Raw genomic sequence first — 24,968 nt, 5'->3', positions numbered from 1 at the left:
TCTCGGTACTGGCAGCCTGTGATAGTCAAGGCATGTTGACGTGTTGTTGGAGCTGGTGGTAAGTAGGCCAGGGAACCATGCTCGACAGGCGGTAGGTCCAGTTGTTGCAGAAAGTGTGGCAAGTCCGAGGGATGACGGAGAGTGGCAATATGACCTTTGTGGCCAGCAAATAGGGCGAATGTATAACCCCAGTGGTAAGGAATTTCATGGTTCCTGAGAAGGTCCAGTAGTGGACGTAGGGCAGATCGTTGAGACAGGGTGTGGCGTGAAAGGTCCTGCAGTAACATAATGGAGGCCCCTTCATGAGACATTGGAGAGGATTGTCAAACTTTGTTTAAGATTTGCCCTTTAATGACGTAGAAGTGAATTCTGCAAATAACGTCTCTTAGTTTGGCGCCATCAGGGTTAGGAGGCCTAAGAGCTCCATGCGCTCTGTCAATCTCTATGTGGGAGTTTGGCGGGCGTCCTAGGATTCCATTAAATATTCCATTAAAGGATTGAACCCATTCCATTAAAGGAATCCATTAAATAGAGGGTGGAGGTCTCAAGGAGGGGTGCAGGGAGAGTCCCTGAAGGGGCTGAGCTGCAGGGTCAATTGTGACCTTGGATCCAAGGGTGCTCCAGAGGACTGTGGATGGGAGTCGTCCCATGAAGATCCAATGGACCAGTGTGGGGATGCCGCCAGAGAGGGTCCGGGAGAGTGGGTAGGGGAGTGAAGCAGGTCCTGCTCAGTGGGAGGAGAAGAGACATGAATCGTGGGTTGAGTGGGGGACCCTTTGATGGCTGTCTGAGGGCTGTTCATGTAGATGGGAACCTGGGTGCGGCGATAGCTGGTCACAGGGGGGCTCTTCACGTGTGCCTAAATTGTTTAACCAAAATATATAACTGGCTGGCACTCCACTATTTCAGAGATTCCCGTGCTCAGTGATGGGAGAGGATATCCCACAATTATTTAAAAAATTAAGGGGACTTCCGGTTCCGGCGCCAACATGGCAGGACACGCTGAGTGAAGCTCCGCAACACCCGTGCCTTACTAAATTAACTCCCTGCAATACCGGACTTGACAGTGGTCAAGATCTGGGACTACCTTTACCAGACATCTCCTGGTCTCGTATGGACCGGTTCTTAATCACGATAGGGAGCAGAAACAAGCAGAAGGGGCCACTGAAAGTCACCAGGTCGCAGTCTGTGGCGCGAAGCATAGCGGATCGTTTCCCTCAGTCGTCACAGGCAGAAGTGCCGCAGGTACAATCGGAAGAGGATCCTGATATTGAAGTGGATCAGCCAGAGGACTTTGCTATAGATTATAAACAACTGGCTTTAGAGGTAGCGGCGAGCATCCTCCCTGATCTTCAGGAATCTCTCTACACCACGGTCTCGGCCTCCCTGTCACAGATCCGCCAAGACCTGGCAGAACATGGCCGCCGCCTAGACGAAACAGAGGGGAGAATTACCTCGTTAGAGGATGAGCAGACCCACTACCGCTCTGAATGTTCCATACTCCAACAAGAAAACAAAATAATTATGCTAAAGTTGGATGATCTGGAGAATCGTTCACGAAGAAATAACCTGCGGTTGGTGGGCATAGCAGAGACAATCCCTCTGCATGAGCTGATACAGCTATGTGAACAAGAACTCCCTCAGGCATTGAATATATCGGCCCGCTGTAAAGTGGAGAGGGCTCACAGAATCATGCAGGCGCCGGTTATCGACAGGGAGACAAGACCGAGACGCCTCGGCTCATGCGGCTCTTAATCAGAGGCCGAGACAGGTGATAGTACACTATCTCGATTACTTGGAAAAAGCAGCCATACTGAGAGCCTACAAAAGTAGCAAAGCTCCCCTGATGTTAAGGGGTTCCCGGGCTCTCCTGTTCGAAGATCTTTCAGCGGAAGTCACCAGACGAAGACGGGAATTCTCCTCGATCTGCTCGGATCTATACAACGCTCAAGTGAGATTCGCCCTACTCTATCCCGTGACCCTACGAGTCCATGATATGGAAGGCTCCGTAGCTACATACCAAGACCCTCAAGAAGCTAGGAGCGCCTTGCAACACATTCTCCGCAAGGAGGGAGAGCGGTCTCCTCGCGACAACATCCTAAGACGTGCTTCCCTGTAGCGCGAAGGTCAGTGCGTGGTTGAAGCGGATTGTGCTCTGTATATTTCAGAACTATTGGCAGTATGGTGAAGAACATACGAATGTCGGGAACTGTCTGAACTGTCTGTATTGACCTGGACAGAGTTTACCTCAAGTTTCTTGTTCAGATTTAACGATGCCCTTGATGCAAATTCTTGTATCGGCACAGGGTCCCTAGCGGGGTACTGATTAGATTCATTGCCTCAGCGCGACAAAGATTCGCGCCATAATGCTATGTTGGGAAGAAGTGAGGTCTAAACACTATAATGGTGGGTTCTTTGTGTTCTCATGGGGGAGGATGTATAGATAGGGGGGGTATGTTTTTCAGGGGTTAAATGTTACTTCATCTCAGATATTGAGGTCATTATTTAAGCATTTGGATCAAATCGAAACGAGTTATAGCCTTGTCGGAATACAATTATGACAAAAAATCGTCACGTGGAACGTGAAGGGGTTGAAATCCCTGCACAAGAGAATCATGGTCCTGAGACACTTAAAACGCCTACGCACAGACGTTGCCTTGCTCCAGGAGACGCACTTGTCAAGATCCGATTTCCATTGCATGCGACGTCTGTGGGTGGGCCAGGTCCTTGGTTCTCCAGCAAAGGGGTCCAAGGGAGGGGTGTTGCTTTTGGTACATAGGCGTTTACAATGTAAAATTGTGAAAAGCATGGAAGATAACGAGGGCAGACTTCTTCATGTTCTCCTTCAATTACATTCAGAAAATTTAAGTATCTACAACGTCTATGGACCAAATGAGAGCAATACGTTTTTTTTTAATAACCTATGTAATATGGTACTGCAAGATACAACACCACAGTGTTTGATAGCAGGGGACATGAATGCGGTTATGTCCTTCTCGGAGGATAGAAGAAGCAATGCAAGACAGCATTTTAAACCTAGACATAGAGATGTCATATTGAGTAGGGTAACGGCTGACCTACACATGCATGATGTCTGGAGATCCACCCATCCAGAAGAAAGGGAGTTTACCCATTTTTCCCAACCACATAACTCCTGGTCGCGTCTTGACTATTTCTTAGTTTCTGATTCTATATTACAAAGCACTATATCAGCAGATATTGAAGATCTAGTAATTTCGGATCATGCCCCGGTGACCATAGAAATTACGGATTCAATACCAAGGAGGAAAGATTTCCTATGGAGGTTCCCTTCGGATTTAACATCCAATGAGAACTTTGTGGAAATGTTGAATCATTGGTGGTTAGAATATTGGGAAGAGAACTCGCCCACGAGTGAATCTCAATTAGTGTGGAGAGCAGGAAAGGCAGTGCTTAGGGGCAAGATATTGGCATATGTTGCCAACTTGAGGAAAAAAGTAAATACAAAATTGCGTGAGCTAACAGAGGTACTTAGGAATAAATACACACAACATCTGTCACATCCATCTGCAGTTAGCAAGACAATCTGGATAGAGGCTAAAAACACATGAGAGTTGGCTAAAAAAAAGAGAAGAACTAGAGGGTAAAAAGAAGGAAGCGAAATACTACAAATATGGTAACAAAGCGGGAAAGCTATTAGCTTCCCTAGCGAAAGGTTTAAAACCATCTACGCAAATAGCAGCGTTAAGAGATAATAGGGGATCTATATTCACAAGACCTGACAAAAATTGTAGATCTCTTCAAGAAGTTTTATGCTGATCTTTATACATCCATGGAGACACCTGAAACACAGGGAAAGTTGTGGCTAAATGGCTTGTCACTTCCAAAGGTCTCTCAGGAAGAGTTAGATATTTTGAACAAACCCATAACGGTAGAAGAGGTACTGAGAGTGATTAAAAACTCTAGTAATGGGAAGGCACCGGGACCGGATGGGTTTACCAATGAGTTTTACAAAGCGGTAGCCCCTCAGTTAGCACCAGTTCTTGTGTCTCTATATAATCAAATCTTGCAAAGACAAGGGATACCTCAAGATATGAATACGGCATACATAAAAGTCCTACCGAAAGAAGGTAAAGACAGTACTCTGCCCTCATCATACCGCCCGATATCCCTGATAAATAATGACCTAAAATATATATCCAAAATCCTAGCTGATAGGTTGGGCGCCTTCCTGCCCCGACTCATTTCCTCTCACCAAGTAGGTTTTATTCAGGGCAGGTCAGCGGTATTCAATATCCGCGAAGTCCTGGCAGTGCTGGATGACATCAAAATAAACCCACATCGACACCCATCTCCAGCCTTACTTGCCATTGATGGAGAAAAAGCATTCGACAATGTGAGCTGAAGATGGTTGAACGAAGTGCTAGATGTGATAGGATTTGAGGGTCCTTTTAGGGAATATATCAAAACTTTATATAACTCCCCGCTAGCTAGGATCTCAATACCAGGATTCCTGTCAGAGCCCTTTGTACTACAAAAAGGCACCAGACAGGGGTGTCCGCTCTCACCCCTGTTGTTCAATATAGCTTTGGAGCCATTGTCTAGAGCACTCAACCAAGACCAGTCAATTAGAGGAATTAACATCAAATCCCAGACCCTTAAACTTGCACTTTTTGCGGATGATCTCTTATTATTCCTGTCCCATCCCCAGACTGATGTCCCGATATTGTTCGACTTACTGGAGCATTTTGGAAAATTCTCGGGCTTTAAAGTTAACAAAACTAAGTGTGAACTACTAAACTTGTCTCCTTCACCTAATATAAGTCCCAGAGGGTTACAAAGTTTACCAATTGCTGTGACAAACTCCAATATCAAATACCTTGGTATAAGAATAGGCAAGACACCTGATACCCTTTATACTCTAAACTACCCTCCTTTATTTTAAAAAATCACCGCAGAGCTCAAATCCTGGGAGAACTTACCTATTTCGTTCCTGGGTAGATGCTCGCTACTAAAGATGATGAGTTTTAGTAAACTCTTATATCCTATGCAGACGTTACCGATACTCCTGAAGCATAAGGATATCCAAAACCTTCAAAAAAGTTTTCGATTGTTTATTTGGCAATCCAAAAGGAGTAGAATATCCTTGAGGACTCTAGCTAGACAAAAAGATAGAGGTGGAGTGGGATTTCCTGACATCAGAAAATATAACCTCGCTAGTTTATTGAGACATAGTTTAGATTGGATGCATGATACATCACATTATTCGATCTTATAGGTTGAGAAGGAGATGGCTAGACCCTGGTGTTTAAATGCGCTGTTACACACCAAATTTGCGCAATTACCTCCCAGTATAAAGCACAGCATTTTATTCAGAGATACAATAGCCGCATGGAAAATTGTTTGATCTTTCTTTTCTGGTTTCCAAACGTATGTCCCTTTGGGGTCACCCGGAGTTTGAGGCCTTATCCATCAATGCCCAATTTGTGCAATCAAAAGTTAGGGGGATCAATACTGTGGACCACCTTTGGAACCGAGAGAATAGTAAGTTCTATACTTTTCGTGACTTAAGGTTGAAATATCAGTTACCGATGTCTCACTTCCTGGCCTATCAGCAAATGACATCATTTTTAACCTCTAGAATCAAGGAGCTAACTCGTGAATTTTCAGCTAACAACTTTGACTCTTTCCTGCTCTCCAAAGAACCAAAAAAAGATCTAGCTACAGTGGGGGAAATAATTATTTGACCCCTCACTGATTTTGTAAGTTTGTCCAATGACAAAGAAATGAAAAGTCTCAGAACAGTATCATTTCAATGGTAGGTTTATTGTAACAGTGGCAGATAGCACATCAAAAGGAAAATCCAAAAAATAACTTTAAATAAAAGATAGCAACTGATTTGCATTTCATTGAGTGAAATAAGTATTTGAACCCCTACCAACCATTAAGAGTTCTGGCTCCCACAGAGTGGTTAGACACTTCTACTCAATTAGTCACCCTCATTAAGGACACCTGTCTTAACTAGTCACCTGTATAAAAGACACCTGTCCACAGAATCAATCAATCAAGCAGACTCCAAACTCTCCAACATGGGAAAGACCAAAGAGCTGTCCAAGGATGTCAGAGACAAAATTGTAGACCTGCACAAGGCTGGAATGGGCTACGAAACCATTAGCAAGAAGCTGGGAGAGAAGGTGACAACTGTTGGTGCGATTGTTCGAAAATGGAAGGAGCACAAAATGAACATCAATCGACCTCGCTCTGGGGCTCCACGCAAGATCTCACCTCGTGGGGTGTCAATGGTTCTGAGAAAGGTGAAAAAGCATCCTAGAACTACACGGGAGGAGTTAGTTAATGACCTCAAATTAGCAGGGACCACAGTCACCAAGAAAACCATTGGAAACACATTACACCGCAATGGATTAAAATCCTGCAGGGCTCGCAAGGTCCCCCTGCTCAGGAAGGCACATGTGCAGGCCCGTCTGAAGTTTGCCAATGAACACCTGAATGATTCAGAGAGTGACTGGGAGAAGGTGCTGTGGTCTGATGAGACCAAAATAGAGCTCTTTGGCATTAACTCAACTTGCTGTGTTTGGAGGAAGAAAAATGCTGCCTATGACCCCCAAAACACCGTCCCCACCGTCAAGCATGGGGGTGGAAACATTTTGCTTTGGGGGTGTTTTTCTGCTAAGGGCACAGGACAACTTATTCGCATAAACGGGAAAATGGACGGAGCCATGTATCGTGAAATCCTGAGCGACAACCTCCTTCCCTCTGCCAGGAAACTGAAAATGGGTCGTGGATGGGTGTTCCAGCACGACAATGACCCAAAACATACAGCAAAGGCAACAAAGGAGTGGCTCAAGAAGAAGCACATTAAGGTCATGGAGTGGCCTAGTCAGTCTCCGGACCTTAATCCAATCGAAAACCTATGGAGGGAGCTCAAGCTCAGAGTTGCACAGAGACAGCCTCGAAACCTTAGGGATTTAGAGATGATCTGCAAAGAGGAGTGGACCAACATTCCTCCTAAAATGTGCGCAAACTTGGTCATCAATTACAAGAAACGTTTGACCTCTGTGCTTGCAAACAAGGGTTTTTCCACCAAGTATTAAGTCTTTTTTTGTTAGAGGGTTCAAATACTTATTTCACTCAATGAAATGCAAATCAGTTGCTATCTTTTATTTAAAGTTATTTTTTCGATTTTCCTTTTGATGTGCTATCTGCCACTGTTACAATAAACCTACCATTGAAATGATACTGTTCTGAGACTTTTCATTTCTTTGTCATTGGACAAACTTACAAAATCAGTGAGGGGTCAAATAATTATTTCCCCCACTGTACTATATATGGCTCTCTGAGAGATATTGATACTAAATTAGGGGATTCTTCACTATTTAGAGCATGGCTCCGATTTTTCCCGGATCTGATGGTACCTGATCAGCTTCTGGATGGGTGGACTCTCATAAGAAAAGTGGTGGGTAGTGAGGTATGGAGAGAAACATTTTTTAAGCTAATACATAGAGCAATATACGTATTTTACAAGCCGAAATCACATATTAAGATTAAACTGACGCATTGTCCGAAATGCTAAATTTCGGACACTGATGTCACACATGGGCTGTGGGAATGTAGCATGGTTAACACCTTTTGGAAAGCCCTTCTTGACATGATAAAAACTAAATGGAATTTAACCGCCTCCCGACCGCCTAACGCAGGGATGCGCCCTGCGGGTGGTCGGTTTGTTCCTCGTAGACGCATCGGCGCGCCATCAGTGTAAACTGTCACTCTTTTTTTTTCACCAGTATTGACTGTTAGGTTTAGATTAGTTTAGGCCCCTTTGGAAGTTAGCTTCAGTTAGCGCCCACCGCACCGCACCACAGTCACTGATTCGCTGATTAGCGTATTGCTAATCAGCATTGGTACTTTATAGTATCTGTAAGTGATCAGAACTGATCACAGTCAGATCTATAATAGTATTAGTGTCACCTTAGCTCGCCCTCCACCCAAAACGCAGTGTTTGCCCCATCAGGCCTGATCAGTCGCCCACACGTGCGTTCACCCACGCCCGCCCCGCCGCAGTGACGCAATATTTTTTTTTTATCACTGCACAATCACTACACAAGCGCTGTGGCGATAAAAAAAAAATCATTTTTGATATTTTTTATCAATCGCAGCGGCTTCCTGTACTTCGCTAGCCTCCCATTTGTAAGACAGGTTTGCTTTTTTTCTTGGGTAGTCTCAGGGAATACCCCCAAAATTTAGTTGACCAAATGGCAAGTAAGGGGTATTCTTCTGAAGAGGCCTACAGGCTTCTGACCCAGTCGGATGAGGAATGGGAACCCTCATCTGACGAATCCAGCGGGTCAGAATACGAACCTGTAGAAAGCAGTGGCAGTCTGACCCAAAGTTCCGACGATGAGGTTGAGGCCCCTGATACCACCAGGCCCTGTGTTGCTAGACCACAGGTTGCGCAGGATCCGCTTCTAGGGCAGCAGAGTGGGGCTGGCGCTGTCGGATTACGTGGTGAGGCATACACCAGCAGCGCAGCCCATCCTGGACCTAGTACCAGCACTGCTGTAGAACATGGTGAAGTGGCGAGCACCAGAAGGGCAGATGAAGCTGGTACGGTGGCACGTGCAGTAGTTCCCCCGTCGCAGCCACCGCACAGACAGGCCCGTAGAGCCCCTAGAGTCCCTGAGGTGCTGGCAAACCCTGATTGGCAGCCCCCATCTTCAGCCACACCAGTAGTTCCCCCTTTCACCGCCCAGTCTGGAGTTCGGGTTGAGACCGCTCAGATCGGATCGGCACTGGTTTTTTTTTGAGCTGTTCCTCACTGCGGAGCTCTTTGACTTAGTCGTGGCAGAAACAAACTGGTATGCCACTCAATTTATAGCCGCCAACCCGGGAAGCTTTTATGCCCAGTCTTTCCGGTGGAAACACGTCCAAGTTTCCGAATTTAAAACTTTTCTGGGCCTTCTCCTCAACATGGGCCTGACAAAATAGCATGAATTGCGGTCATATTGGTCCACGAACCCAATTCATCACATGCCCATGTTCTCTGCTGCCATGTCCAGGACACGATTTGAGACCATCCTGCGTTTCCTGCACTTTAGTGATAATAGCACCTCTCGTCCCAGAGGCCACCCAGCTTTTGACCGGCTCCACAAAATTCGGCCCCTCATAGACCACTTTAACACCAAATTTGCAGATTTGTATACCCCTGAGCAAAACATCTGCATAGACGAGTCCCTAATACATTTTACCGGGCGCCTTGGCTTCAAACAATACATCCCAAGCAAGCGCGCCCGGTATGGGGTCAAATTGTATAAGCTCTGTGAAAGGGCCACAGGCTATACGCACAAATTTCGTGTCTATGAGGGTAAAGATCAGACCCTGGAGCCGGTCGGTTGTCCTGACTACCTGGGGAGCAGTGGGAAGACAGTCTGGGATTTGGTGTCACCCTTATTTGGCAAGGGGTACCACCTTTATGTGGACAATTTCTACACAAGTGTGCCCCTCTTCAGGCATTTGTTTCTAGAACAGATTGGCTGCTGTGGCACCGCGTGACCTAGTTGCCGGGGCTTCCCCCAACGGCTCGTTACCACCCGTCTTGCAAGGGGGGAGAGGGCTGCCTTGTGTAAGGAAAAACTGCTCGCGGTGAAATGGAGAGACAAGCGTGACGTTTACATGCTCTCCTCCATTCACGCAGACACGACAATCCAAATTGAACGAGCAACTGGAGTCATTGAAAAGCCCCTCTGTGTCCACAACTATAATTTGCTCATGGGAGGGGTGGACTTCAATGACCAGATGTTGGCTCCTTATTTACTCTCCCGCAGGACCAGACGCTGGTATAAGAAGGTGTCTGTATACCTAATTCAATTGGCTATGTACAATAGTTTTGTTCTCTACAGTAAGGCTGGGAGAACAGGATCCTTCCTCAAATTTCAGGAAGAAATCATTGAGAACCTCCTGTATCCAGGAGGTTCCGTGGCCCTATCCACCAGTGTAGTGAGCCGTCTACACGAGCGACATTTCCCCAATGTCGTTGCTGGTACCTCAAACCAAGCGCCACCCCGAAAAAGATGTTGTGTCTGTAGCAGGAGTTGAATAAGGCATGGCACCCGCTATTTCTGTCCTGACTGCCCTGACTACCCTGCCCTATGCTTAGGGGAGTGTTTACGGAAGTACCACACACAGGTACACTTAATATAGGGATTGCGTGACACAGGACAGGCACACAGGGGTCTTAGGGCCCTTTCACACAGAGCTGCTGCAAACCTCTCCTTTCACCTGGGACAAAGTGCATAATGTACTTCGCCACATCTCTGCGCGATTTGCGCTTTGCACATTGTCCCATGGGGAAGGAGAGGTTTGTCCTATAAAGGTAAAAAAACAAAAAACAGGTAAGCAAAAAAGTTAATGTTCCAAAAGTTCAATAAAGTTTATAAAAGTTAATATTCTGTTTCAAATGTTATATAAAGTTAATGTTAATAAATTTATTGCGTTTTTTTTTTTTTTACCTTTTAGGTGGACCAACCGATCAACCAGCTGCAGCACTGATGTGCATTCTGACAGAAGCATTGCGCTGCTGTCAGATTACACAAAAGTCGGTGTATGCGGCACTGCAAGACGAGATTTTTCCTCTGCAGTAAAAAAGATACGTTTGCCGAGGCTTATGAGCTGAGGGGCGGTGTTCATATGCTTTGGCAAACACTTTTTATATAAAAAAAAATAATAATAATTCCGGCAATAATTTATTCATCCACATCGATTGATGTGAATGGAGAAATCGGGTTTGCCAGGGCATACGGGCTGAGTGGGTTTGGATGTTGGGCAGAGCTTCTATGTCCTGGCAGACGCCTTTCCCCTCTTTTTTTTTTTTGCACATTTTTTGACAGAGATTTTTTCATCCACATTGATCGATGCGAATGAAGAAATCTGTGCCGTTCATTTTTTCTTTCAGCCCAGAGGCTGAATGGAAAAAAAAAATCTCATTACCTGTATGCTCAATATAAGGAGAATAGCAGAAACTCCTAATGCTGGCCATACATGTAATGATTGCGGAGACCCTCAAATGCCAGGGCAGTACAAACACCCCACAAATGACCCCATTTTGGAAAGAAGACACCCCAAGGTAGTCGCTGAGGGGCATATTGAGTCCATGAAAGATTGAACTTTTTGTCCCAAGTTAGCGGAAACGGAGACTTTGTGAGAAAAAACAAAAAAATATCAATTTCCGCTAAATTGTGCAAAAAAAAAAAAATGTTCTATGAACTCGCCATGCCCCTCACGGAATACCTTGGGGTGTCTTCTTTCCAAAATGGGGTCACATGTGGGGTATTTATACTGCCCTGGCATTTTGGGGGCGCTAAAGCGTGAGAAGAAGTCTGGAATCCAAATGTCTAAAAATGCCCTCCTAAAAGGTACTCATTGGAATTTGGGCCCCTTTGCGCACCTAGGAAGCAAAAAAGTGTCACACATGTGGTATCGCCGTACTCAGGAGAAGTAGGGCAATGTGTTTTGGGGTGTCCTTTTACATATACCCATGCTGGGTGAGAGAAGAATCTCTGTAAAATGACAACTTTGCATAAAAAAATGGGAAAAGTTGTCTTTTACAGAGATATTTCCAAAAGCATCCAAATGCGTAAAAAATGCCCTGTGAAATCCTAAAGATACTCATTGGAATTTGGGCCCCTTTGCGCACCTAGGCTGCAAAAAAGTATCACACATGTGGTATCGCCGTACTCAGGAGAAGTAGGGCAATGTGTTTTGGGGTGTCTTTTTACATATACCCATGCTGGGTGAGAGGAATATCTCTGTAAAATGACAACTTTGTATAAAAAAATGGGAAAAGTTGTCTTTTACAGAGATATTTATCTCACCCAGCATGGGTATATGTAAAATGACACCCCAAAACACATTGCCCTACTTCTAGTGTACGGCGATACCACATGTGTGACACTTTTTTGCAGCCTAGGTGCGCAAAGGGGCCCAAATTCCAATGAGTACCTTTACGATTTCACAGGGCATTTTTTACGCATTTGGATTCCAAACTACTTCTCACGCTTTAGGGCCCCTAAAATGCCAGGGCAGTATAAATACCCCACAAGTGACCCCATTTTGGAAAGAAGACACCCCAAGGTATTTCGTGAGGGGCATGGCGAGTTCATGGAAAATTATATTTTTTGTCACAAGTTAGTGGAATATGAGACTTGAGAAAAGAAAAAAAAATTTCCGATAACTTATGACAAAAAATTAAAACTTCCATGAACTAACTATGCCCATTAGCGAATACCTTAGGGTGTCTACTTTCCGAAATGGGGTCATTTGTGGGGTGTTTCTACTGTCTGAGCATTGTAGAACCTCAGGAAACATGACAGGTGCTCAGAAAGTCAAAGTGCGTAAATAAAATTTTTTGCACCATAGTTTGTACATAGTTTGTAAACGCTATAACTTTTACCCAAACCAATAAATATAAACTTATTGCATTTTTTTTTATCAAAGACATGTAGAACATTTAATTTACAGAAAAATTTATATAGAAATGTAGTTTTATTTGAAAAATTTTACAACAGAAAGTGAAAAATGTCATTTTTTTTGCAAAAATTTCGGTTAATTTCGATTAATATCAAAAAAAGTTAAAATGTCAGCAGCAATGAAATACCACCAAATGAAAGCTCTATTAGTGAGAAGAAAAGGAGGTAAAATTCATTTGGGTGGTAAGTTGTATGACCGAGCAATAAACCGTGAAAGTAGTGTAGTGCAGAATTGTAAAAAGTGGTCTGGTCATTAAGGGGGTTTAAGCTAGGGGAGCTGAGGTGGTTAAGGATCAATATGGTTCCGGAGATATTATTATTTCATGTTGGGCGATCAGAGGAATCATCTAAAATTCCGCCAGCTTTTCATGTATTGATTTTGGCTTCCAAGAGGTGTCTATTAAGCCAGTGTTCCTCAACTCCAGTCCTCAGGGCCCACCTACCGGTCATGATTTGAGAATATCCCACAGAATGAATACCTGTGGTAAGTCCTGATGGATGGACCCTAATTATATCACCTGCTCAATACTAAGGAAATCCTCAAAACATGACTGGTAGGTGGGCCCTGAGGACCGGAGTTGAGGAACCCTGTATTAAGCCATTGGCTGCAACCCAAGGTACCAGTGATGGAAGAAGTGGTGCAGCAAACTACAAATTGCATGGTACTTGAACGAATAGAGGCAGAACAGGCTAAGACGAAAAAGACAGTACCCTTTTTCAAGAAGTGGAGACAGTACATGGAGGGGTTAATGTCAAATCAAGAAATAATAATGCATGTGATGCCGTTTATACATACAGAATGGTATTTAAAGTTGGAACCTACAGATTCTTGGTTTCAGATACATAAAAAGCTATTATCACCTAATTGAATACTGTGTTGAGGGAAATAGACGGGAACTGTTTTTGGCTGTTATCTCTAACTGATTGATATTGAAGGGAGAGACTGCCGAAAATGGGTCCTTAGACTAATAAGTGTAGTTTCGGTCATTTTTGGATTCAAGATGCCACATCAAAGAGAAAAGAAAAATATTCAAGACAATGATATATTTGAGATGCTGGTTAGTAAGGTTTTGGGAGGGTAGGAGGGAAGGGGTAAGGGTGTTAGGGGAGAAAAAATAAAAACAATACCTTATGTACAGAATAATCTTTGAGCTTGTACAAAATTGTAATCATTCTATTGAACAATGAGGACTAATGGAGAAGGAACATGTTAACATCTCGATGTTCGTTAAAGTATGTCCTGCTTGATTGATATGTAATTGTACATGTACCTCTCAATAAAAAGAAGTTTAAAAAAATATATATATATTTATTAAAAATTCACGGCACTCGGATATGTTGATGCAACTTGAAGGCAGCAATCTCCTGCCTTTTTGGCCGTGATCAAGGTCCGGGACGGACCAAAACGTACGCCATGCATATTGAAAATTACATATGGATGGAATAAATAATCTACTTTAAGTTGCATCAACATATCCAAGTGCCATGAATTATTTTTTTTTGCCTACATTTTTTGGCACGGTGGGAGCTATAGGCGAGTGCCCACTGGGCCAGAAGGGCTTAACTGGGGGTCTTGGAGCAAGATTCATTAAAGTGGCAGGGCTAGTAGTTGTTAGAGCTGCAGCCTGTGAAGAGGAGGATGACCTGGTATGCAGCCATGGCCGATGGTGCTGCAGAGGAGAGCAGAGGTTCCAGCAGGTGGATGGCGACAGGATAGGTGCGTGCACGGGGGAAGCGTGATATAGGAATAACCGGGAGGGTCCGGTCTGGGGTGTGGAGTAGTGCCTGGAGGTCAGTGGAGGCAAGAAGGGAGGGCACTGATGCTGAACGGTGCCTGCCTGAATGTGAACCAGGGGCTCCCAGGTGCCTCTTGCAGTGCATCTGAAGATTGCATGGCCCGGGTGCCGGCGCCATCTTAGTAGCGCATGGTGCGGCTGTGGGGAGCGGAGCCTGGTTAGGCGGATTGCCGCGTAAAGAGACTAGGTATGTCACCTTGAGAGGACGTCAGGGGAGCCGGTGGTCGGACTCTACCCTTCTTTAAGGTTTTTCCCATTTAGAAGCAGTTGGGTATAGGGAAAATTCGCCAGGGATGTGGCAGAGCGCGTCCTCACTTGCTCATGGCTGGCCACGCCCCCTTGAACTGTGTTTTTAGTTAGTAACAGTATGGTAGTATTATTCAGTTACTATTTGTTGGTATTGGTAGTAGTCATGGTGTATCGTTACCTGAATTAGGGGCCCACTCAGGAACTGGATGTGTTTTGCCCCCCTCCCATTCTGAAAACACTTAGCTACGCCTCTGGTGCTCAGCTGTCTCCTTCAGTTCTCTAGAGTTTGAAAGAAGAGACAATGTGCATGCCCGATCTTTGCACTAGCAAACCCCCTTCTAAAAGCCAATGGAGATACCAGCAGTAGGGCCCCCAGCAAATAGACACTTTTCAACTATTCTGTGGATAGGTTTTAAGTGTTGTTCATAGAAAATTTTTGGTGTGAAGTAGAAATGAGTGAATCGATTCTAAGGAATCAATTCATCTTATCATCAGTGTTACTTTATCTGTGGGGGGCTGAAGATTGACAGGGCTGGAAAGAAGAAGATTGACAGGGCCGGAAAGTTCGCCCAGCCTAGACAATTTACTGCCTGCGCCGCTTCTCCGATTAGCAGAGCCTCAGCCCTTTATCTGCTAATCAGAGCAACAACAATTCACTCATCTGTAGTGTGGGGCCCAATAATTTCTGTGTACTTCCCTGCTACTGGTGCACAATTCTTACCAAATTCCTGACTTTGTTTTCCATTACCAGGTCTGCAAGCCCACCTTCTTGTATTCTTCCTATCATAAAAGTATGAAATTGAAGACATTACAATGTATATTAATACATAAATACGTATAAAAGTCAACTGTGAATATAGACATAAAAATGATCATTTCTTTACAACATACCAGTGTCAATCAATTAATATAGGGAAATAAATAAATAAATCTCAGGAGTTGCGCTACATGCACATACAGTACACAGGTGGTTGTGAATATGATTAACAGTACAGGATCAAAGGGGTAGACCAGGATCAGAAGACAAATTATTTATTTTTCCTGCCATAATAGCAACACATCTGTCCATGGTCCATGTCTGGTATTGCAGCTTACCCCCATTCAATGAAATGTGACACAAAAAACACATTAGCAACCAGTGGAAGATCAATAATAAGCATCTGGTTATTATGAGCAGTATTAATGGGTAAAGTTGGCTTGTAAAAAAAAAAAGTGATCCGTCTATTTAATAAACCCATAACTATGTTTTTGTTTGATTGCAAGGAACAAGCTGCTGTAATATTGACCAAATATTTCATCCATCAATATATATATATATAGTCACATGGCCAAGTACGGGATTTCACCACTTCCATTCTGCCAGGGACCTGGCTTTTATTTGGAGGTGGGACAGCCTCTAAAAAGGAGTTCAATATCAGATTAGCAGGGATCCGACTCCCGGCACCCCTGCCGATCAGCTGTCTGAATGGCCTGCGGAGCTGGAGCGAGTGCTGCATTCTCTTCATTGTTTACCTGCACAACTACTTTGTAGTTGCGGGAGCCGTGTAAATACAGCTACTTCTCCCATTTAAGTGAATGGAACGCACAGCTGTAATTATACTGCACCACTACTACAATCTAGACAGCTCGCAGGTAAACACTGAAGAAGACGAAATGCTTGCTAGAGTGCTCTGGTCCCTTCAAATAGTTGATCAACGCGATGCCGGGAGTCTGACCATTCCCTTGGTGGTCAAGGTACTCAAGGGGGTCTTTGTCAACTTTCTTGGTGGTTTAGTGTTTTGAAAAAAATCTATGGCAAAATCCCTGGTTGTCTAGGGCACAGTTAGGCTTCATGTCAGCATCCCTGCTGGTCTAGTGTAGTGAAGGTGGTAATGTAATCATCCCTGGTGGTCTAGGGCAAGAAGAGATTAATGTCAGAATCTCCCCTACAGGAAGTCAATTTTATGTGATTACAATGCTCATCTTTCTCCTGGCATCAATTACTTTGCAGGCCGGGCAGTACTGGGGAAACTACAGAGTTGTAGTGGACTTTGCTGAGTGTATTATTCCTACTACCCCCTAACCAATGATTGTTGTAGTTCAGGTGCAAATACCTATGTGTACTTCCCATATGAGCAGTGACTATGGAAGTGAACAGCCTTTTGGGTTGTATGATCCTGTGCTGGAACTTGTAGTATCAGCTGTAGTGTTACAGGTTGCAGAGCACTGAGGCAAATGTGTATAGATACATTCCTTCTTATGTCTATATCTTACAAGAGTAATCGTAATGTCATAGCTATGGAAGAGCTGCTCCTGTATTTACTGTATAGGTTGGCTTTTACAGACACTGAACAGACGGGTACAATTAAAGGGTTTCTTCATGAAGAATGTGAAAGTCATGGCTATGTATTTCCAGAGCTGTAGCCAATACAGGGAATATGTAGTGTTACATGTGGCCATTTTAATGACTTGCCAATCATGCAATGGCCAGGTCTGCCTGAGTAAGAGCCGCGCTTTGTTAGTAGCTCTCCACCCTGAGTCATAAGGGGGCTTAAAGTGAGTATCCACTATTATTTCTAATGAGATGTATAGAAAGAGGTTGTCTTCATGAGATAACCTCTCTAATACACACTAACCAAAGTTCAAGACCTTATAGGTTGGTAAAGACCTGGAGATAAGAACTTGGGTAAGTTTTATATATTTTAAATGGAGTCATCCAGATCGTACACAAGATGCTGAGATAGCAGAGAATAAAACTGCAGAATGTTTCCTCTGAACAGTAACTATATGAGATGAAGGCTTTGAGGTTTTTAACCCTGCCAAACAGGAAGAGGTGTGCAACTTACCATGTAGATGTGCTTGTCTATCAGCAGCAAGGTGCACTGTGAGGCGAAGCAGCAATGGTGTGGTATATAGATATAAACTGGATATACGTTGCACATACTGGAAATCCCATTTTTGAGAAATTATTATTGAGATATAAATATATGTAATATTATGATATTGAGACCCAGCTCTGTCCACGGCAGAACAGCTGATTTGTGGGGAGTGTGGGGTGTTGGACCCATGTCAATCAGATCTGATGACATATCCTGAGGATAGACAATCACTTTTAGAGGGTTGAACAAGCCCTTTAAGTCGCTGAAGAGTCTCAGCCTAAAAGTGAGGCCAGTTCATGTGTGGTCCAAATTACAAATTTCTGTGTGTTGTTTTTTTATTTGCAAAAGTGAGATGCAGTTTATGGTAATACAGGTTTTCAGTGTGTTTTCCATATAAAAATCCTTCAGCCAAAAATCCTTTTGCAAATAACCAGGGTCTTTTGAAGCTTTAGAAAGTTACTATTCAAGGAGCCCCCTGTCTCTAGTCCCTCTGTGCCTGGTATCATTTATCCTATTGATTAAAATGATACCTGTCCTGTGAAAATCAGTAGCGGCATTCCAGAAAATAAAGATTTTTAAGGGCTTCAGTGCACCGAGGGGCATGGCCAGCAGGGGACTATTGCTACAGGGGCCACTCTGGGAGAGCATATTACTATGGAGGAGCTTTCTACTACTGGGGACGTTATGGGGGCTTTATTACTACTGGAAGCACCTTATGGGAGTGAAATAACTGTCAAGGGACAGTTATTTTTGGGGAACACTATGTTTGTGCCACTATTACTGTCAGGGGACTGTTTTCTGGGCACAATTATTTTTGAACACATTGTGTGTCAATTATTATTTAAAGGGGCATCTATGTGATACTGGTATTTTCAGGGGGACTATCTGTATTGCACTATTATTTGTGCAGTATAGTATTTGAGGCATTGGGGAACACAGCAGGCAAGGAAGAGGAGAGAAATCACTGACATACAAAAGATATTTATATATATACAGGGCTTTTTTTCTCAGAGAAAAGGTGGTGGAACTCAGCCCCCCTCCCCTGGCCACGCCCCTACCCACCCCTAGGACCGCCCCCTAAATTCGCCCCTTTAGAGAACAGGGATGCAAGTAAAATTTGGGGGGACTATAAAAGTCCAGCCCAGCAAAGAAACCCCCCAGATGGGGATGGCACTGTTAATGGGGGATCTGGGGATGGCACTGTTAATGGGGGATCTGGGGATGGCACTGTTAATGGGGGATCTGGGGATGGCATCCGCAGATCCCCCATCCTATAACAGTGCCATCCACAGACCCCCCCATCCTATAACAGTGCAATCCACAGACCCCCCCACCCCATAACAGTGCCATCCACAGACCCCCCCCATCCTATAACAGTGCAATCCACAGACCCCCCCATCCTATAACAGTGTAATCCACAGACCCCCCACCCCATAACAGTGCCATCCACAGACCCCCCTTAACAGTGCCATCCACAGACCCCCCCACCCCATAACAGTGCCATCCACAGACCCCCCTTAACAGTGCCATCCACAGCCCCCCCACCCCATAACAATGCCATCCACAGCCCCTCCACCCCATAACAGTGCCATCCACAGCCCCCCCACCCCATAACAGTGCCATCCACAGACCCCCCCTTAACAGTGCCATCCACAGACCCCCCCTTAACAGTGCCATCCACAGACCCCCCCATAACACTGCCATCCACAGACCCCCCCTTAACAGTGCCATACACAGACCCCCCCCCATTGCCGCTCCAGTACAGTTATAAAATGTGTACAGTAAAATTAATAATGATTCTATTCATGAGGCCCCCTCTGTAGTAAAACATTCAATCTATCCATCCTACTCACAGGGCTGTTATCGTAATCCAGGCCGGCCGGGCAGACGAGCTGCAGCATCACTGACTGACGTCATGTGCCTGCGCCGCCTGCTTCATTCATAAAGTAGGCCGGCCAGGCACGTGACGTCAGTCAGTGACGCTGCCGCTCGTCTGCCCGGCCGGCCGGGATTACGATAACAGCCCTGTGAGTAGGATGGATAGATTGAATGTTTTACTACAGAGGGGGCCTAATGAATAGGAATCATTTCAAATTTTACACATTCTATAACTGTACTGGAGCTGGGGGCCGGAGCACAGTGAACGCACCGGCCCCCAGCTCCTCCTCCCAGTCCCTCCCCGCTGATATTACATCGCAGCCTGCCATGCTGGAGCATGGCAGGCTGCGATGTCAAAAGGTGGCGGAACGCCGTTCCGGTGCGTTCCGCCAGAAAAAAGCCCTGTATATATATACAGTACAGACCAAAAGTTTGGACACACCTTCTCATTCAAAGAGTTTTCTTTATTTTCATGACTATGAAGGCATCAAAACTATGAATTAACACATGTGGAATTATATACATAACAAACAAGTGTGAAACAACAGAAAATATGTCATATTCTAGGTTCTTCAAAGTAGCCACCTTTTGCTTTGATTACTGCTTTGCACACTCTTGGCATTCTCTTGATGAGCTTCAAGAGGTAGTCCCCTGAAATGGTCTTCCAACAGTCTTGAAGGAGTTCCCAGAGATGCTTAGCACTTGTTGCACTTTTGCCTTCACTCTGCGGTCCAGCTCACCCCAAACCATCTCGATTGGGTTCAGGTCCGGTGACTGTGGAGGCCAGGTCATCTGGCGCAGCACCCCATCACTCTCCTTCATGGTCAAATAGCCCTTACTTTCAAAGTTTTCCCAATTTTTCGGCTGACTGACTGACCTTCATTTCTTAAAGTAATGATGGCCACTCATTTTTCTTTACCTAGCTGCTTTTTTCTTGCCATAATACAAATTCTAACAGTCTATTCAGTAGGATTATCAGCTGTGTATCCACCTGACTTCTCCTCAACGCCACTGATGGTCCCAACCCCATTTATAAGGCAAGAAATCCCACTTATTAAACCTGACAGGGCACACCTGTGAAGTGAAAACCATTTCAGGGGACTACCTCTTGAAGCTCATCAAGAGAATGCCAAGAGTGTGCAAAGCAGTAATCAAAGCAAAAGGTGGCTACTTTGAAGAACCTAGAATATGACATATTTTCAGTTGTTTCACACTTGTTTGTTATGTATATAATTCTACATGTGTTAATTCATAGTTTTGATGCCTTCAGTGTTAATCTGCAATTTTCATAGTCATGAAAAGAAAGAAAACTCTTTGAATGAGAAGGTGTGTCCAAACTTTTGGTCTGTACTGTATATCAAAATTAGGACTAATAATTACATCCATTAAAAAAATCACCACGTGAAACAGGCCTCACCTTTGGCCCCATAATGGTTAACTGTCTCCCTAGGATCAGTGGTTCATCACCATATACTGCACAATTAACCAATCTGACACATATAAGAGCACGTCTTAAAAGAGGGCCTTTCAGACCAAATCTCCTCGTTATTGTTGTAATGCAGGTAAATTCCTTACTTATCTAGACAAAAAATAGTGGTTAGATAGTTCTCCACCATTTGACTTGAAGACAGCTTGCATAAAACATGTATATACATGGCTTGAATAAATATGATATATATTAACATAGCAAAAAAGGAGGAGAGGATATGGAGCTGCCACTAAGGGTGGATTGACATCATGTTTTTGCCATCTGTTTAACATATACTGTATGTTGGGAAAAAAGGTATACAAAAGCCACGCTTTTCCTTTAGCAGAGTCCAGTAAAAAAAAAACGTATACGTTAATGTATATGTCTTTTTATGGTGACGAATGCAATCGTATGGCATCTGTCTGAAACGTGATGTGAATCCAACCTAGATCTTATTGATTCTCTCAGATAGATAAGGTGATTCATGTAAAGTTTCTATAAACATAAAGTGCAAATAATGTACTGAAGATAAAGACTTAAAATGAAGGTCCCAGAAAACAGTCCATTAGTTATCAGGGAAGAGACACAATAATCAGTTTCGATTGAGAGCAAAGATGTATGTTCAAGTAAGAAATGAAGTCCGCAGACTACAGATGATAAATGGCTGTAGGCTCCCAAAATTAAATGACAGATCTCCACTAGAACCACACCACCTTTAAATAATTATGGTCAGCTAACTCAGATACAAGCAGTTATATCTTTGAGCCGACACCACAGCTGTCCACTGCAAGTAGTAATCAAATAGACAAGAGGTGAAAACTCCATACAGCAGCCATCCTGGCACCAGATATGCACGCCAACTCAAACTCGGGATGACACTGTTGGGGCACCAGGTTGGTGAATTTGTGTTGAGAAGAATTTGTGTTGGGGAGGATGATATAAAAGTGAGGGACCAAAGATGTCTGTGTGGCATACTCTGAAGAGACAAGATGTGACTGGAAGAATTCATCATAGAGGTCTGGGCTGAATGGAGAGGATGGAAAGGTATTTTGTGCTGCTGTTGCAGTATTTTGTGTTGAATTGTGGTATTTGGTTCTGCTGGGGCAGTGTTTTGTACCGCTCTATGGTATTTGTTGCTTCTGGGGAGATATTTTGCACTCTCTTGTGTTACTCAACACTGTTGGGGGGTGTTGTGCTGCACTGTGGTATTTGGCACTATTGGGGAGGTATTTTGCACAGTATTGTGTTTTTTGGCACTGTTGGGAAGCATTTGTGTTGCATTGTGGTATTTGACACTTTTGAGAAAGCATGTTGTAGTGCATGGTAGTAGTTGGCTTTTTTGGGGATGTATTTGGGTGATATTGTAGTATATGTTTGGCTCTACTAAAGAATAAATATGCATGGTGCTACAGAAGTAATATGGGCACTGCACAGTAGTATTTTGCCACTGGTGACGACCCAGTATCACCATGCATTGGCTGGTGGGGCTTGAGTTGGAAAAGTTTGAGACGCCCTGGCTTATAATGCCTGTATTACACTGGCAGTAGTAACGCTGATTACCAGATGAATAAGCAAACGATTTGCTGGTGGCAGATCATGCTGTGTAATCATGATCAGCTGCCGGCAAATAACTAGACAGCATGAGGACGAGCAATGGCATAACGATCACTCCTCCCCATGCTGTGGAGGAGACCGTTGCATGTAATAGCAGCGGTTTCCTCCACTAGCAAGCAGGAAAGGAACGCTTCCTTCCCGACAATCACCTGCAGAATCAGGCTGTCTAATACAGCCTTAAGACACATACAGAGATTGCTATCACTCACATCTGTCACCATTTCCAGTGGGACTATAATTACACACACACTACAGTGAATTTCATACAAAAGAAAATCTTATATTTTTGGAGTGTGGAGGGAAATCCATGCAAACACAAGGTGAACATCCTACTCCATGCATATGTTATTCTTCTTACAATTCAATCCCCTGATCCCAGCGCTGCAAGGCAACAGTACTAACCGACATGCTGCCATTTTGATATAGATTCACTTGCAGTAAATGCCAGTAGTGATATGTGTGTAGGATCAGTGCTTGCACCATTACAAGTGGGAGCTGGATGGGCTTGACAGCCAACATCCTAAAAAGAAATCAACATCTGGCATCATTTACAACTATAATGACACACAGACTAAATTAATATGGTTATTTATACTGCATGGCATACGGAGTGAAGAAATAGATCATTTTTTGAATTGCATCCCCTGCCTCTACAAGAGTAATAAAAGTTATAAGCCAATGCACATGTAACTTAAATTAGTACCATCAAAAAATTATTTCTGCAAAGAAGAAGATCTTACACAGCTACATCAGCGAAAAAAGTGATAGTAGTCAGAATGCATTAAGGAAAAAAACTAAAAGACTCCCAAGTGTCCTAGGACCCTAATAATTTCTTAACCAAAAAGACCACAGTGCTAGTAAAGCACACCAGCCTCTCAAGAATTTTTTCTTGCAAAGTCAGAGATAGTTTAGTGCAAAATCAGAAAAGACTGCACTTTTAGTGATTTGCCATAACTGGTGGAAAACTTCCTTTGTGGAACATATCATCAAATAATCTAAATACATATACTATGCATTTGGCTACAAATCAACTTTACAAGATGTTAACTCTATGCATTGTGGCACGTGTGGCACAGCTAATACATAGAAAAGGCTCCCTGAAGCGATATTAAGGATGGTAAATCCAAGACATTACTAAGAACATTCAGGAAGATTAAAGTCCAGTAATAACATCTGTAGGGCAAGCACTATATCCTCTTGATGGTTCCATATATGCTGAAATATGCAGATCCAGATGGCTTCTACAGTCTCTATATTCATATGAAGAACTTCAGTGTGTCTCTGTATGATATCTGAGATATTTGAGGTGCAGTAGCTACTTTACACTAGTGATGCAATGAAACAATGAGCACATGTTGATCTTGTTACTAAATCTCCTGGTCCATAACCGTAGAATATCAGCTGCCTGGTCCTTTTCATATGCAACAGAGCATCTTAAGACCTAAAGATCTATTGCTGGACATCAAAGTGAACAGTAATAAATTGGCCAATGAAAAGATATTGAAAGAGATGGAGTTACAGTAATATCAAAGACTCAAGCAGATACAGTAGATTTTAAAAAGACACTTACTGGTGAGTGTGGGCTTCCTCTCGCTTATGTTTCTGTCTGCTTTGTAAATGACTTTTTTTCTCTTCACACTTTAGTTTATATACTTCCTGTGTGTCCTCACTTGATACCACACCCGAGTGGCACAAAAAGCAAGCAGCAGAACGATAAGTTACTTGGAAGAAATATTAGAATAACTTAAAATTTTCACACAGTGAAAGATGATAAGACTTAACATAAATAAAGAAGATGGTATTCAACAGGTAAATTGGAAGGCCTTTAACTGTTTAAAGAGGATGTCAATGATATACATGTTTCTCAAAAGGCAAGAAATGGTTTAAGAATTGAAGAAAAAAAACACAATGCTCGAACATTTAGCCACTGCTGCAACACTGCCTCTGGTCCACGTTTTTCCCATTCTTTTAACATATAAAAAAAGTATACATTAAATGGATGCCTCAGACTGATGCCATACAGTGGCATCCATTCACCATAGAGTTCCATTGTAAAAGAAAAAGTATACGTTTTATAACGAACTTTGCAGGATACAAGAACGTGGTGTGCTACGGTTTTGTATCCTTTTTTTCCCCCTAATGTATATGTCAAACGGAGGCATAAAACATGATGTGAACCCAGTCTTATTTGGATCTGTGGACTCTCCTGGTATTTACCTTGGAATGGTATTGTATCAGATTTTTGTCTGTTGATTTGTTTTAACTCTCCTGGTCTTGATCCAGTTCTGCTGGGTTCCTCTTTGCTCGTCAGTGTTTGTTCCTGTATTCTTTGTGCCTGTCTGTCACTACATTTATTATTTTTCTCTTTGGTTTCTATTCCCTCATAAACCACAGCACCTAGTTAGGGAGGGATGGTCATCCAGTTGTGGGCCAGCATTTGGAATGGATCATGCAAGTAGGTAGGGGCAATGCTGTGGGTGGAGTTTAGGGCTTTACTGATCCCTACCATGACAAAAATGATAATTTGAAGGTGAAATTAGAGGCAGTTGTTTTCATTCAATGGGACGACAATCAGGTGTGAGTAGGC

At 43.6% G+C, this 24,968-nt stretch overlaps 1 long non-coding RNA gene across 1 annotated transcript in view; it reads right to left on the bottom strand.

Annotated features, from left to right (window-relative positions):
* LOC121003083 overlaps positions 1–24,685 on the bottom strand; it is a 44,166-nt gene extending 19,481 nt beyond the window's left edge. The window contains exons 1-3 of the long non-coding RNA XR_005779410.1: positions 24,599–24,685; positions 23,952–24,050; positions 15,285–15,343 (exon numbers count right to left, since the gene is read on the bottom strand). This is a non-coding gene — a long non-coding RNA (uncharacterized LOC121003083). The remainder of the gene's footprint in view (positions 1–15,284; positions 15,344–23,951; positions 24,051–24,598) is intronic.
* Between the last annotated feature and the right edge of the window lie 283 nt (positions 24,686–24,968).

The sequence above is a fragment of the Bufo bufo genome, chromosome 6, assembly GCF_905171765.1.
Source record: "Bufo bufo chromosome 6, aBufBuf1.1, whole genome shotgun sequence".
NCBI lineage: Eukaryota > Metazoa > Chordata > Amphibia > Anura > Bufonidae > Bufo > Bufo bufo.
Note: the sequence above shows the minus strand (reverse complement) of the source record. Positions and strands in the feature narration are given on the sequence as shown.